This window comes from Papio anubis, chromosome 7, assembly GCF_008728515.1.
Source record: "Papio anubis isolate 15944 chromosome 7, Panubis1.0, whole genome shotgun sequence".
NCBI lineage: Eukaryota > Metazoa > Chordata > Mammalia > Primates > Cercopithecidae > Papio > Papio anubis.
Window position 1 is genome coordinate 141,498,235 of NC_044982.1, and position 15,069 is coordinate 141,513,303.

General features: G+C 45.9%; 1 protein-coding gene across 2 annotated transcripts in view; it reads right to left on the reverse strand.

The window, feature by feature from the left end:
• Positions 1-14,235, reverse strand: part of SQOR (sulfide quinone oxidoreductase) — a 59,231-nt gene extending 44,996 nt beyond the window's left edge. The window contains exons 1-2 of one of the 2 annotated variants that reach the window (XM_017960589.2): positions 14,153-14,235; positions 13,375-13,463 (exon numbers count right to left, since the gene is read on the reverse strand). The gene's annotated coding sequence lies outside the window, so the exon portion shown is untranslated. Of the gene's footprint in view, positions 1-10,259; positions 10,617-13,374; positions 13,464-14,152 lie in introns of those variants that run through there. The other variant, XM_003900886.3, reaches the window with a different exon arrangement.
• Between the last annotated feature and the right edge of the window lie 834 nt (positions 14,236-15,069).

Here is a 15,069-nt window from a genome sequence, read left to right on the forward strand (position 1 = left end):
ACCTGGTCAGCCCTTTCCCCGGCCTCCCAATACCGTCTTTCGCCTGTTCTTTCCCCTCACTTTTTCTGCCCCCTGACCTACGCAGGTGCTTTCCCCTATGGCCCTATGTGGGGTGTTATGCCTCCTGTTTCTAGGGAACTGTGAGTAAGAGCTTCTTCCTTCATGGCAGTCACCTCCTGATCTGTTGGCCTCACCATACTTGATTAAAACAAATCCCAGGTACATTATAATACATCTAGATTAAAATGCATGTGCTAACTATTCAGTCAGATAGAAGCTTTTACATGTTTAACAAATTTTTGCTCAGCTCCTTCTCCTCACATATCCACTAAACTGTCAGGTGGCATTTAAAATGCAATTTAAGCCAGGCGCGGTGGCTCATGCAGGTAAAAATTCTCCTAATAAAAATTCTCCTAATCCCAGCACTTTGGGAGGCCAAGGCAGGTAGATCACTTGAGGTCAGGAGTTCAAGACCAGCCTGGCCAACATGGTGAAACCTTCTCTCTAAAAAATACAAAAACTAGCCAGGCATGATGGTAGGTGCCTGTAACCCCAACTACTCAGGAGGCTGAGTCAGGAGACACACTTGAACCTGGGAGGCGGAGCTTGCAGTGAGCCAAGATCCCGCCACTGCACTCCAGCCTGGGCAACAGAGCAAGACTCCGTCTTAAAAAGGAAAAAAAAAAAAAAGACGCCACCTCTAAAATGCAATTTAATTACATATTACCGAAGAATGTTACAATTATGTGGGTGATTGAGCTAAATTTTTGCAACGAAATAACATAGTTACAGTTTGAGTTTTTAATGCAGTAACTGCTCTAGAAGCAGCAGCACATGGCCTTCCTTTCCTTTGTCATATACTATCCTTCATTCTATTGAAACTTAAGATATCTTCTCTACCAAGAAAAATCTTCACATCTGTTTTATCCATTTAACCTTGATAAAGGAGGGCATCCGCCAGAAGTGCTCGGAGAGGAAGGTAAGAAACAAGTTTTCTGCAGCATATAAGTCTGTGCAAATTCAGGTTTATACCTACACTGAATTTGTCTCAATCGCACAGTGGCTAAATTTGCAGAAGTGAAAATCAGGAAACATAATCTAAGCTGAATTTTTCTTAGGAGAATTTTTACCTGCACAAATGATACAGGATTAAATTACTTACGTTTAGCTGTGCTAAATATGTAAGTGCATCTTCACGAAACAGACTTACATGAAATCCGCATGGTCATAATTCTGCTGCTATTTAAGAATGTTTCCAGGCTGGGCACGGTGGCTCACGCCTGTAATCCCAACACTTTGGGAGGCTGAGGCAGGTGGATCATGAGGTCAGGAGATTGAGACCATCCTGGCTAACACGGTGAAACTCCGTCTCTACTAAAAATACAAAAAGTTAGCCAGTCGTGGTGGCACGCACTTGTAGTCCCAGCTACTTGGGAGGCTGAGGCAGAAGAATTGCCTGAACCTGGGAGGCAGAGGTTGCAGTGAACCGAGATCGCACCACAGCACTCCAGCCTGGGCGACAGAGCGAGACTTCGTCTCAAAAAAATAAATAAATAAATAAAAAGAATGTTTCCACAAGTATTCATTGAGCGCCTACTCAATGGCGCTCTCAAATGGCGCCTACTCAAAGGCTGCGTGCTGAGAGACAGCAATTTCTCCAGGCCTGGCCCCCTCCCACTCTTTTAGCTAGGGCATTGAGGCTTTACACGGGAAAACAAAGTTCTGGAAAGTGATCGCACAAAGGAGCAGCTTTGAGTAGGAGAAACTTCTGGTGTTGGAACAAATTAACCCTGTTGTTGGAGGAGAAACAGAACCAGTTTGACACCGGCTGATTTTCACAAACAGTTAGGAGACTATTGGAGTGGTCCAGGTGTGAGCATTAGAAATGCAAATAAACATTCAGATAAGATAGAGGCTGGGAAGAGAGAAAAATTTCAGGAGATGTGGGAAAGGTTTCTGGAAGAAAAAAAAGAGCCAAAGTTGACATCTAGGCAGCTGAAGAAAAAGGAATTACATAGCAGAAAAAGGGAAGTTATGGCAGGGACCTGTTTGGGCTACTTTTGGACAGTTGAGTTCAAGATTTTGAAAGTAGAATCACTTGCAATGAGAATCTCCTAACTGTGGATATAAAGGAGGGCAGTCGAGCGCACTGGGAAGAGGGAGAAAGAAGATTGGCTAGGCATGTGTTACTAAAGTTTACGTCTGAGAGCTTAATCCCAGACAATGGCAATTTGATCTAGGGGTCACAAAGCAGCAACCTGCAAGCCAAGTGCAGGCCGGAGCCGTGTTTTCCTTGGCTCACAGTGCTTTTCTTGAATTTTGAATTCAGCATCAACATTAAAAAATTTGGAAATCTCGCCAAAAATATTCCAGATTCTTGGCCTCTAACACTAAGCCCACATTCTCACATGGAAACTCTTGGCTGGAGCTGAGCAGTCATTGGTCTTCTCCACCCTGCACAAGGTTTCAGTTCACTCCAGCCCCACTCAGCCTATGTTGTTCATATGTTACCTACTCAGCCCTGGTGTGCATTTAAGCCTGTGGTTACCGCTAATGGCAGTGAGAGCCCTTGGAAGGTCTTAATAAAGCTGGGTTTAGAAAGACTTAGAAAGAGTCCCCAGGAGAAGTTAAGAGAATGAATTGGAGCAATTCAGTTGAGTTCAGCATTTTTGAGTGTTTACTAGATGCCAGGCATTGTGCTAGGCACTGCAGAGTCAATGACGGGTAAGAAGAGTCTATCTGTTATAAAAGGAAAGACGAGGAATATGAAGATCCATTAAGTGGCTGTTTCAGAAATTCAGGCACCAGTGAGGGCGGGGTCTGGGCAATGGGAACAGAGATGAAGGGTGTGAATGTGAGACACACATTGACATTTTTGCGACAATCAGCTATAGGGGATAAAGAAGAAGGAAGAATGTGAACTATGACATTATATCCACTTGTTCAGGTGAATATAATGAAGACAGGACGTAAGTAGCCATACTAGAATTATTCAAAGTGGAGTAAAGGTCTAAGGCACTGTGAGAGAGAAGAAAAGCACACCCCTTGAAAACTGAATGAGTGCTGTTCCGAGAAAGGATAGCAGCTGTGCTCTTCCTCTTGGCACACCTCCTCTTGAGTAATGGCGGTGCTATTCTTGCCTGTGTGTTCAGGAACTGTATTAGTATATTGTTAACAAATAAAGAAAATGGAGCAATCTTCACTTAGCCCTGCAGGGCCATGTTGAAACTCTCCCTCTGGAGCTGTTATAAATCCAAACATTTGTTTAAATATTAAGCTGTGAAGCAAGTACACCAGTAGTGGGCCAGGACTGAGTCATCGGGAAACAGGAACAATCTATATAGCTCTCTGATGATTCAAGAACTGGAGCCGCACTGGGGTTCTTTAGTTCCCTCACTCTTCAGGGCAAAACTGTAGGAATTTTCTTTACAGAGTTACTGATTAAGAGTTGCTAATGAGGACTTTACAATGAAACAGTGGCTCCCTTGGCTCCTGAGAAATGTCCTACACATTTCCCTGGCCTATGCTTCTTTTACAATCAGAGAATGCATTATAACAAGAGAACTGACAATTTCACCAAACCAATACAATTGCTAAGCAGAAAACAAGAATTATATTTACACAAGGAAAATGCTTGCATTCAGATTCCAGGAAAGAAAACACATGTCAGTCAATTGGATTATTGCAACTGAAAGTTAAGAGTTTTGACTGAATTATATAGAAAAAAAAAAGAACACCTTGTTTTTCTGCTTGCTGTAGCCAGTGGGAGCCTGACTTCTCACGTTCTAGTACATAAATAAGCACAACTTAGCTCTACTTCAACCCCACCACTCATAGTTGGCCTCTGGTCAGGTAATTTTCAGGTTTCCTTCCCTAGTCTGTATATGCCTGTGTGTGCCCATCTGCAGACTGTAGGACACGACTCACTGGAAAAAGAAGTCTGATGTGGAATCAATGTACTCCCAGTCACACAACAGGGATCAACTTGTTTTCCTGAGTTTGTTAAATGACCACATTAAAACTACTCATCAGCCTCAGGAGCATTGGGATTTCCACTCAGAATCTGACATGCAAGAAGTTCACTGTAAACCGGACTGGCCATTTCATTCAGGCATATCATTCCTTGAAATCCAGTGTGTGAGGTCTTACCATAATGAGAAAACACTCTTTAATTACAAGGTATACATCTGTTATTTGAACATAGTTGGAGAGACTCTAAACTCAATCCTTTAATAGTTGGGATAGAATGAGGTGTAGACAGCTCACGTGTCTCCAGTGTCCAGCTAGATGACACTGACCCATTCCCAGTGAAGCTTTGTCTGAGGGCATATCAAAAGTCAAAAGACCGAGGACCACAGCCCAGGGAGTGCTAGGCATAGCTCATCCTGACCCATTTTGGGCCATGTTTTCTTCATCAATGGAATAAAGGAGCAGGCTGGGTGGCATCAAACTTTGCTATCCTCTAAAACTTTGCTATCTTCTAAACGACAAAAGGAAAATAGAAGTTCACAAGCAGGCTTTCAAATGGGGACACTTGTTCTAATAACTCCTTAGATTGACCTGAGATGTGAATTTTTGTGACAAAGAATAACAAGGCTTTAATAAGCAGGCCTGGAACATAATTAGAACGGAAACCCTTCCTCCCAATCTCTCCCCGCAAGTCCCCAAATCATTTGTGGAAGTCTTGATATGTGACAGGCATTGTGCTATGCACTTTACATAATTACTCACAAAAACCAGAGAGCTGGGAATTACTATTCCCATTTTATAAGTGAGGAAATGGAGATTGTGAGACCATGAGATAGTCATTTAGCCATTTTGAGTCCATTCCCTGAGTATAAAATAAGTGGAGGTGTCTAGTTGCCATTAAAGACCTTTCTTATTCAATGATTCAAAACAAGCTTGGATTTCATCACCTAGACCTTGAAAGGCTCATGACTTTCCTCCAAACTCAGATGCCCCTCATCCATCTCAAGCATCATTTATGTGCTCACAGAAACACGAAACCACATTTACTAGACCAGCACTGTCTTGAAGAGCTCTCACAATCTATACTGCAAACACGGTGGTTGTTAAAACGCATCATTTTCCTATAAAGACATCATGGGCTACCTTAGAACAAATAGCCAAAGATATAAAAAAGTTATCATAGAGTGAAATCACCACAATCCCCACTTCCAGAAGCAGCCCTCCCTCCCAGAAGTCAGAAATTGGTCCCAGGATAAAGACAAGCCATTTTCTCTCCATTCACGTAGCTAGGGTCAGAGCTGCTGGTTCCCAGCTGGGCAGAATGAAAATTCCCTGAGGACTGGGCTAGAGCCAAAACATGGAGATTCATTATGATCAGAAGGGAGTCACCCCATGGTATTCAAGGATGATCATCAACATCATCACCCATCACCCACCATGCATTTATAAAGTACTTACTATGTACATGGCACAACAACTAACCTGCATCACTTACTGAAGAGGCCAAGTTTCTCTCTTCCTAACAATCAAAATCATGAAGGTGAATATGACTTTAACAACCTCAGGCAGGATCCTAGGGACTACACAGGGTGTCTGTAGAAGGAAAGTACATGGGAGACTCTTCTGCGTAGGTGGGGTAAGGGATCCTAAGAGCAAGTGATGGACATGTCGGGATCATGACTTAAAAGAGATGTGCCCAGTTGTAGCCATTTTTTTAAACCAATTGTCCATTTGGTAGAACCAGTTGTATTAATTTGCTACGGCTGCCATAACAAAACACTATAGACTAGATGAAATCTAGAACAGAAATTTATTTTCTCAAAGTTCTGGAGATTGAAAGTCCAAGACCTCAGTGCTGACGAGACTGGTTTCTCCTGGGACTTCTCTCCCCGGTCTGCAGAGGGCCACCTTCTCACTGTGCCTTTGGGTGGCCTTTTCTCTATGCACATATGCTCCTGACGAGTCTTCTTCTTATAAGGATACTATTCATATTTGATTAGGACCCCACTCTAATGATCTAAATTTAATTATTCTTTAATTTTTTTTTTTTTTTTGAGACAGAGTCTTGCTCTGTTGCCCAGGCTAGAATGCAGTGGTGTGATGATCTTGGCTCAATGCAACCTCCTCCTCTCGGGGTCAAGCGATTCTCATGCCTCAACCCCCTGAGTAGTTGGAATCACAGATGCACACTACCCCCCCACCAGCTAATTTTTTGAATTTTTAGTAGAGGTGGGGTTCCCCTATGTTGGCTAGGCTAGTCTCAAACTCCCAGCCTCAAGTGATCTGCTCACCTCGGCCTCCCAAAGTGCTGGGATTACAGGCGTGAGCCACCATGCCTGGCTAATTATTCTTTTATTGAGACAAGGTCTTGCTATGTTGCCCAGGCTAGCCTCAAACTTCTGAGCTCAAGCAGTTCTCCCACCTCAGCCTCCCAAGTAGCTGGGGCTACAGGTGCTCACCACCACTTCTGACTAAGGCACTATCTCCTAATACAGTCACATTCTAAGATACTGGGGATTAGAGTTTCAATATATGAATTTGGTGAGTCCATAACACCAGTATTTGCCCTTCCCAAAGTTATAGACATAGATAGTCCCAGTGTGCTCTAAATTTCCGGGGTTTTTTTTGTGGTGGTTGTTCTGTTTTGTTTTTTCCACAAAGTTCTCTACCTCCTGTCCCAATTTAGCACTTTCTCAATGTAAATCACAGGGATGATTGGCTAGATCTACTTTTCTTTATTATTATTACCATCCACATCTGGGGATTACAAAGATTTTTAAGGTTGGGATTAAGAAGCTACTAGTTGCCCAGTGCAGTGGCTCACGCCTGTAATCCCAGCACTTTGGGAGGCTGAGGTGGGTGGATCACGAGGTCAGGAGTTCAAGACCAGCCTGGCCAACATGGTGAAACCCCGTCTCTACTAAAAATACAAAAATTAGCCGAGCGTGGTGGTCCCAGCTACTCAGGAGGCTGAGGTAGGGGAATCACTTGAACCCAGGAGGTGGAGGTTGCAGTGAGCTGAGATCATGCCATTGCACTCCAGCCTGGGTAACAGAGTGAGACTCCATCTCAAAAAAAAAACAAAACAAAACAAAAAAGCAACTGGTTGGCTTCAAGCCAGGTCTGGGCAGCTTTTCATAAACTACCCAAACTGCTCCTATTTACCAAGTCTTCAGAGTCAACGAGGAGTTATATAGTAGACAGTGGAGCAAGGAAAGGTGAAAGGAGAAGAAAAAAGTACATCTATCCCCAGAAATGCCTTGTCATGGATCTGTCTCCATTCTTTATAAGACATTTCCTGTGTTACAACACATCGGATTAACAAAGCTAGACACAGACAACATGGGGGAGAAACTGTTCTGCAAAGGAATCCGGTTTCCTTTCAACATTCAATTTCATTTTCACTGGCAGAACACCAGCCACGCAGACACGCACACACAGACCCTGGGCCCTGACTGACATTTCAAGCACCCCCGTTCCAGATGTGTTTATACATTTGTCCAGCCAGAAAAAAAAAAAAAAAAAGCCCCAAATTTAAACAAAGTCATTTCCCAAACCACGAGCTGTCTCCTTAATGAATTTGGTTTTTTGGACTTAGTCACAAGCAACCCTTTCCAACCCAACTATTCATTCAATAAATATTGAGTACCTCCCCGGGCTTGGGGATATAAGGCCATAAGCTTGGGAAGGGATACAGATAAGTTCTGATAAATGGTACCTACTTCAGCCCTCTATACCAAGTGCAGTGCTGGGTGCCTTAAATTCTTGGGAAGGTGTTATTATCTCCACTGTACAATGAAGAAGCCGAGGCTCAAAGAAATTCAAAAGCCAAGGTTAGGTTGCGCGTGGTGGCTGCTTTGGGAAGCAGGGAAGGGCAGATCGCTTGAAGTCAGCAATTCAAGACCAGCCTCCCCAACATGGTAAAACCCTGTCTCTACCAAAAAATACAAAAATTAGCCAGGTGTGGTGGTGGGCAGCTGGTGTAATCCCAGCTACTAGAGATACTGAGGCAGGCGAATCACTGGAACCCACGAGGAGGCTGCAGTGAGCGGAGATTGCCTCACTGCACTCCAGCTTAGGTGATAGAGCAAAACAATCTCAAAAAAAAAAAAAAAAGAAAAAAAAAAAAAGCCAAGGTTACAATGGACCTTGGAAATATCAATGGAAGTGTCAAGCCCAGAAGCCAAGTCATCTGGTCAGAGCCCTTTCTACTATCAGAGGATCCTAACCTGGACCCAAGAACGTAGAGGGAAAATTTTTTTACATCTTTATTTTTACTGATATTTAATATGTACATCTTTTATTTCTCTAGTATCTAACTGAAATTTAACATTTACTTCAATTATGTATGTAGCCAACAAACTACAGCAGTATTGGCAGTACTAAGACTTTGTCACCAATAGAAATCACAGATATTGGCCAGGCACAGTGGCTCATGCCTGTAATCCCAGCACTTTGGGAGGCCAAGGCGGGCATATCACGAGGTCAAGAGATCGAGAGACCATCCTGGCCAATATGGTGAAACCCCGTCTCGACTAAAAATACAAAAATTAGCTGGGTATGGTGGTAGGCGCCTGTAGTCCCATCTATTCCGGAGGCTGAGGCAGCAGAATCACTTGAACCCGGGAGGCGGAGCTTGTGGCGAGCCAAGACCGCGCCACTGCACTCCAGCCTGGTTACAGAGCAAGACTCCGTCTCAAATAAATAAATAAATAACAGATATTTTCTTATATTACAAGTGTTACCTATATCTTGAAATATTGTTTATTTTCTTTACTACTTCAAAATTATGGTAACTAATCCACTGCTAGATCTTGTTATTTAATAACCTTGTTATGGCCGGGCGCGGTGGCTCAAGCCTGTAATCCCAGCACTTTGGGAGGCCGAGGCGGGTGGATCACGAGGTCAGGAGATCGAGACTATCCTGGCTAACATGGTGAAACCCCGTCTCTACTAAAAATACAAAAAACTAGCCGGGCGTGGTGGCGGGCGCCTGTAGTCTCAGCTACTTGGGAGGCTGAGGCGGGAGAATGGCGTGAACCCGGGAGGCGGAGCTTGCAGTGAGCCAAGATCAGGCCACTGCACTCCAGCCTGGGAGCACAGCGAGACTCCATCTCAAAAAAAAAAAAAATAACCTTGTTATTAAATAATGCATTAGTTTTTTAAAGACATATATATTACTATAGCATAAATTCTTTTAACGTTTTGACAAGTGTTTTGCAATTGGTTTCCTTTATAATACTCCTCCTTTTGTTTTATATCTTTAAAAAAGCATTGTTCTGGTCCGGCGCAGTGGCTCACTCGTGTAATCCCAGCACTTTGGGAGGCCATAGTGTGCGGATCACTTGAGGCCAGGAGTTCGAGACCAGCTGGACAACACGATGAAACCCGCCTCTACTAAAAATATCAAAATTAGCCAGGTTTGCTGGCCTGGGCCTGTAGTCCCAGTTACTCGGGAGGCTGAGGCAGGAGAATCGCTTGAACCAGGGAGATGGAGGTTGCAGTAAGCCAAGATCGCGCCACTGCACTCCAGCCTGGGCGACAGAGCAAGACTCTGTCTCAAAAAAAAAAAAGTATTATTCTGGGAAAGAGTCTTTAACCTTCCCAGAAACGCCAAAGGGGTACACAGCACAAAAATGGACCAGAGCCCTGCATTATAGCAACGGGCAGCCCAGGCAAAGCCAGGGACTCTGCACAGTGTCTTTGAGCAAAAAGCCAGGTTAGAATTACCATAAATAAAAGAGACAGATGAAGAGGAAAGGAAATGAGCCCAGATTCCACCAGAAGACCCTTTCTCCCTTTCCGCCAATTCCCGTTCAGCAGGTGCCCTAAATCCTCTCCCCTTCAGGTTTCAGCGCCCCTCTGTCCCACGCGCAGTGTCGGTGGATGACTGTCAGTCCCCGGTCCCCGGATGCCGAGCACTCAGCCCCGCTCAGGGACGGTGCCGAGTGACAATCAACAGGTAGAAGGCGCCAGAAATGTCCACACACCAAGACCACGGATACTTCGGTTTTTAAGAACCCCTCTCGGCTTGGCCTCTCCGCGGCCCTGAGGCTCTGACACTCCGAGAAGGAAGCGAGTCCCAAGACCCGGGTTCTGGACAAGGGCAGCAAGAGCTGCGGGTGTCCGGAGTTGAGGAAGCAAAGTTTGGGGCGCGGCGCACCGGGTCTGCTGAGCCCCAGCTGCGGAAACCGAGTTAAGCCAACAAACAGCCTCAGTGGTAGGCGCTGTCCCTGCCCAGTCTCCCTCCACTGGCCCAGGGCCAGAGATCTGCCGCCGATGCCTCTTACCCAGGAGTGAGTGGAGCCTTCGGTCACTGCGTTGGCGCAGCAAAAACCGCCGCTCCCTTCTGGGTCTCAAGGCCTGTACCCGGGCCCCGCCCGCCCGCCCTCCAGGCGGAGGCTGGAGGCGGGGAAAGAGAGGCTCCCCCTAGGAAAGGTCCCGAAAGGTCCCGCCGTGCCCCGCCTGGCGCCGCAGCCCTGGCACCATGGTCAGTGCACACACCAGGGCTTTGAGCGCTCACGGGACACAGAACCAGGAACAAGCGTCCATCTGGCCTGGGGCGCTGCTGGCTGTGCAGACTCGCCCCTTGCGCGCTCTGAAGGGCGGCCCTGCAGGCTCGGGCTCACAGGCGAGGACACCGAGGCCACCTGACGCTTCCGCCCCCTGGGTGCCAACAGCGTTTTGTAATCAGGGCAGGCAAAAGCGCAGGCGGGGCGCTGTGCAGAGGCCCTGGCTGTTCCCACTGGGTCCTCCTATGTGCCCTGGGCTTCTCACCAGGTTCCCACAGCTGCCCAGAAACACAGGTAGTCCCGCGCTCATTTCACAGAGAAGGTGACCGAGGTTCAGCTTTGGTGTGCGCTGGAGCCCTTCCCTCAAAACGCGCAGGCAAGGGTAAGCTGGCTTCCAGCCACTGGCCTCCACAGTGTCCCGTCCCATATTCATGACTGGACATTTTCAATTGGTGGCTCTTTCCAGGTGGATGTAAAGTGTCAGTGAGTGGTTCTCCCCCATATCAGATTCAGTAACCCTTTTTACAATAAATACAGGGTGTCCCAAAAGTCTCATAACCCAAGAAGTGCAAGTGCTAGAAGCTTTCAAAAAAACAACCCTTGAAAGTTTGAGTTTCTTTTACGCTTACCTGGTTTTATGAATTTTGAATATATATATATATATATTTTTGAAACAGTCTCACTGTGTCACCCAGGCTGGAGTGCAGTGAGTAGAGCGATCTTGGCTCACTGCAACCTCTGCCTCCTGGGTTCAACCAACTCTCGTGCCTCAGCCTCCCGAGTCGCTGGGACTACAGGTGTGCGCCACCATGCCCGACTAATTTTTGTATGTTTCAGTAGAGATGAGATTTCACCATGTTGGCCGAGCCAGTCTCAAACTCCTGGCCTCAAGCGATCTGCCCTCCTGGGCCTCCCAAAGTGCTGGGATTACAGGCGTGAACCACCATGCCCGGCTTGAATTATTTTTAAAAATGTTTTCAACTGATACTTTCTATCTTTAATCAAAGGAACTGACTGTGTCTAGGCAAAATCATCATGAATAATATAATACAAATGCAGACTGTAGACTTTTATTGGTAACTCAATTCCATCTGCAGCATTGCTTCTGTGACATGATTTTCTTTTCTTTTCTTTTCTTTTCTTTCTTTTTTTTTTTTTTTTGAGATGAAGTCTCACTCCCTTGTTCAGGCTGGAGTGCAGTGGCATGATCTCAGCTCACTGCAACCTCTGCCTCCCAGATTCAAGTGATTCTCCTGCCTCAGCCTCCCGAGTAGCTGGGACTACAGGCATCCACCACTACCCATGGCTAATTTTTGTATTTTTAGTAGAGACAGGGTTTCATCATGTTGGCCAGGCTGGTCTTGAACTCCTGACCAAGTGATCCACCCACCTTGGTCTCCTAAAGTGCTGGGATCACAGGTGTGAGCCATCACACCCAGCCAACGTGATTTTTTGAAATGGCAAATAACTCTAGTAAAGAAGCTCTGAACAAAACAAAGTATACTCTTTTCTTCCTTTATTCCAATGGAACCATTCCTGGAAATTTTAGTATATTAAAGCCATGCAAAATGCTTAATGTTTATAATTATCTGAACTAGAACCTAAATAACTTTACCAAAAAAAAATGATTTTTGCATACTTGAATGTTGGCACAAGGCACAGGACACCAGAAATTGTGCAGGACTCTGGACAGTTAATTGGGTTTTTGGTTTTTTTGTATTTTTGGTTTTTTGTTTTTAATTGAGACAGGTCTTACTCTGCTACTCAGGTTTGAGTGCAATGGTGCAATAACAGCTTACTGCAGCCTTGACCTCTGGCACTCAAACAGTCCTCCCACCTCAGCCTCCCAAGTAACTGAGACCACAGGCATGTGCCACCATGCCCAACTAATTTTTTTCTAAATTTATTTATATTTTGTAGAGATGGGGGTCTCACTATATTGCCCAGGCTGGTCTTGAACTCCTGGGCTCAAGCCATCCTCCTGCCTCAGCCTCTCAAGATGCTGGGATTAGAGGAGTGGGCCACCATGTCCGGCCAGGACAGTTCATTGTTACATGGCACTGTTCACATAGCACGGGAGGTTGGCTTCCTTGGTTCCCGCTCTCTAAATGCCAATAGACTCTGTCCCAAATTTATGACAAATAAAAAGTCCCCTCCCATATTTCCAAAATGCTTTACCCCACGTCCCAGTCCCATCACCCTCCACATCCAAGCCAAGAAGCCCTGGTTTAAATGGGAAGGATGCAGGCAGGAAGGAGTCACAGGGGATGTGCTGCCTGCTGGGTGGTTTGAGACTAATGGCTGCGGAATCAGATTCAGAGTTAAGAAACATGTCCTGGGCCGAGTGCGGTGGCTCATGCTTGTAATCCTAGCACTTTGGGAGGCTGTGGCGGGCGGATCACGAGGTCAGGAGCTCGAGACCAGCCTAGCCAGCATGGTGAAACTCTGTCTCTACTAAAAATACAAAAAAATTAGCTGGGCATTGTGGCACGTGCCTGTAGTCCCAGCTACTCAGGAGGCTGAGGCAGGAGAATTGCTTGAACCCGGCAGGCGAAGGTTGCAGTGAGCCAAGATCGTGCCACTGTACTCTAGCCTGGGTAACAGACTGAGATTCCATTAAAAAAGAAAGGAAGGAAGGGAGGGAGGGAGGGAGGGAGGGAGGGAGGGAAGGAGAGAGAGAGGGAGGGAGGGAAGGAGGGAGGGAAGGAAGGGGAGGAAGAGAGGGAGGGAGATGTCCTGACCATATCCCACATGCTGAGAGCCTCCAGTGTATTTGTTCTACTATCTCACTCAACAACCCTCCTTCCAGTGCAAAAGAGAACACTTCAAAGGAGAACAGAAGTTGTAACTTGCCCATGAGACAAGGAAGGGGACTGAGAATTGACTCACTCACTCTTGCAGTCATTCTTTCATCTGATGGATATTCTCTGAGTCCTCGCCTTCTGTGTCCAACTAGCCCTGTGCCTGCTGTCTAGGCATACACTGTTGAAAAAAATCAGACTTGATTCCTACCCATGTGAAGTTTGCAGAGGAATGAAAGTGCACTTGGGGATATGGGAAACTGAAAGAAAAATCATTAAAGGGTGGAAAGTGATAGGAGGAGCTAGCACTAAGAGGAACACACTCCAATTCAAGAACATCCGGGAGAAGGAAAACAAATCCAAACCAGGGCTCTGGGAAGATCTGCAGGTACATGGGCAGAAAGGGCTGGCAACAGGAACGGGTGGAAATAGAGAATGGAACAGTGAAAGGGATCCTTATCACAAGAAAGGGAAGGCTCAGGAGGAAGATCAGAGCAAAGAGGCTGATCCTCCTGTACTGTCCTTCCTGCCTGATCAGCAAACCCCACCCTCATCCCTTCCCTGCAGCAAATGCTTCCTGGGTGAGTAGCTAGAGAAACAGCTCATACCCTAGCCTCCCCAGCAAACCCTCCCTAGCTGGGACAGTAACCTAGCCAAGGCTTCACAGCTGCAATGAGACTTGTGGGAGAGCTGGGAATGAGTTCCTGCTATGCATCAGGGAGCAAGCATCACATGGTGTTTCATCCTGCCAAACCATAAGGCAGCCTCAGAACCAGATAGGCAGATGAACAGGGTGTGTTAGTTTGTTTTCACACTGCTGATAAAGACATACCCAAGACTGGGAAGAAAAAGAGGTTTAATTGGACTTACAGTTCCACGTGGCTGGGGAGGCCTCAGAATCATGGAGGGAGGCAAAAGGTACTTCTTACATGGTGGCAGCAAGAGAAAATGAGGAAGAAGCAAAAGCAGAAACCCCTGATAAACCCATCAGATCTCATGAGACTAACTCACTATCATGAGAATAGCATGGGAGAGACCAGCACCCATGATTCAATTATCTCACCCTGAGTCCCTCCCATAACATGTGGGAATTCTGGGAGATACAATTCAAGTTAATATTTTGATGTGGACACAGCCAAACCATATTACAGCATAATACTTGTGTTTTATGCCTTGCTTTTAACAGACATCCCCAACACCTCCCAAACATGCTGTTTTCCTCACAGCTAATCTGCTTATCAAATAATAACCAAAGCTGCCATGGAGTTTCCTCATCTGTGTCATTGAAGGTCAAGTTATTGTTGTTGTTGTTGTTGTTGTTTTCAGACAAGAAGCACTAATGTATATGGAGGTTCTATCTCAATCAGCATTCTCGGTTGCAAGAAAGAAACCAGCTCTGGATGCTTTAAGTAGAAAAGGGACATTAGGCTAGGCATGGTGGCTCACGCCTGTAATCCCAGCACTTTGGGAGGCCGAGGCAGGTGGATCACGAGGTCAGGAGATCAAAACCAGCCTGGCCAAGATGGTGAAACTCCGTCTCCACTAAAAATACAAAAATTAGCCAGGCGTGGTAGCAGGTGCCTATAATCCCAGCTGCTCGGGAGGCTGAGGCAGAGAATTGCTTGAACCCTGAGGTGGAGTTTGCAGTGAGCCGAAATTACGCCACTGCACTCCAGACTGGGCGACAGAGCAAGACTCTGTCTCAAAAAAAAAGGAAAAATGGGTGGACATTAAAAGGCTCTCAAGGATTCACAGAACCATCAAAATGATGGGTAATGATGGGAGGA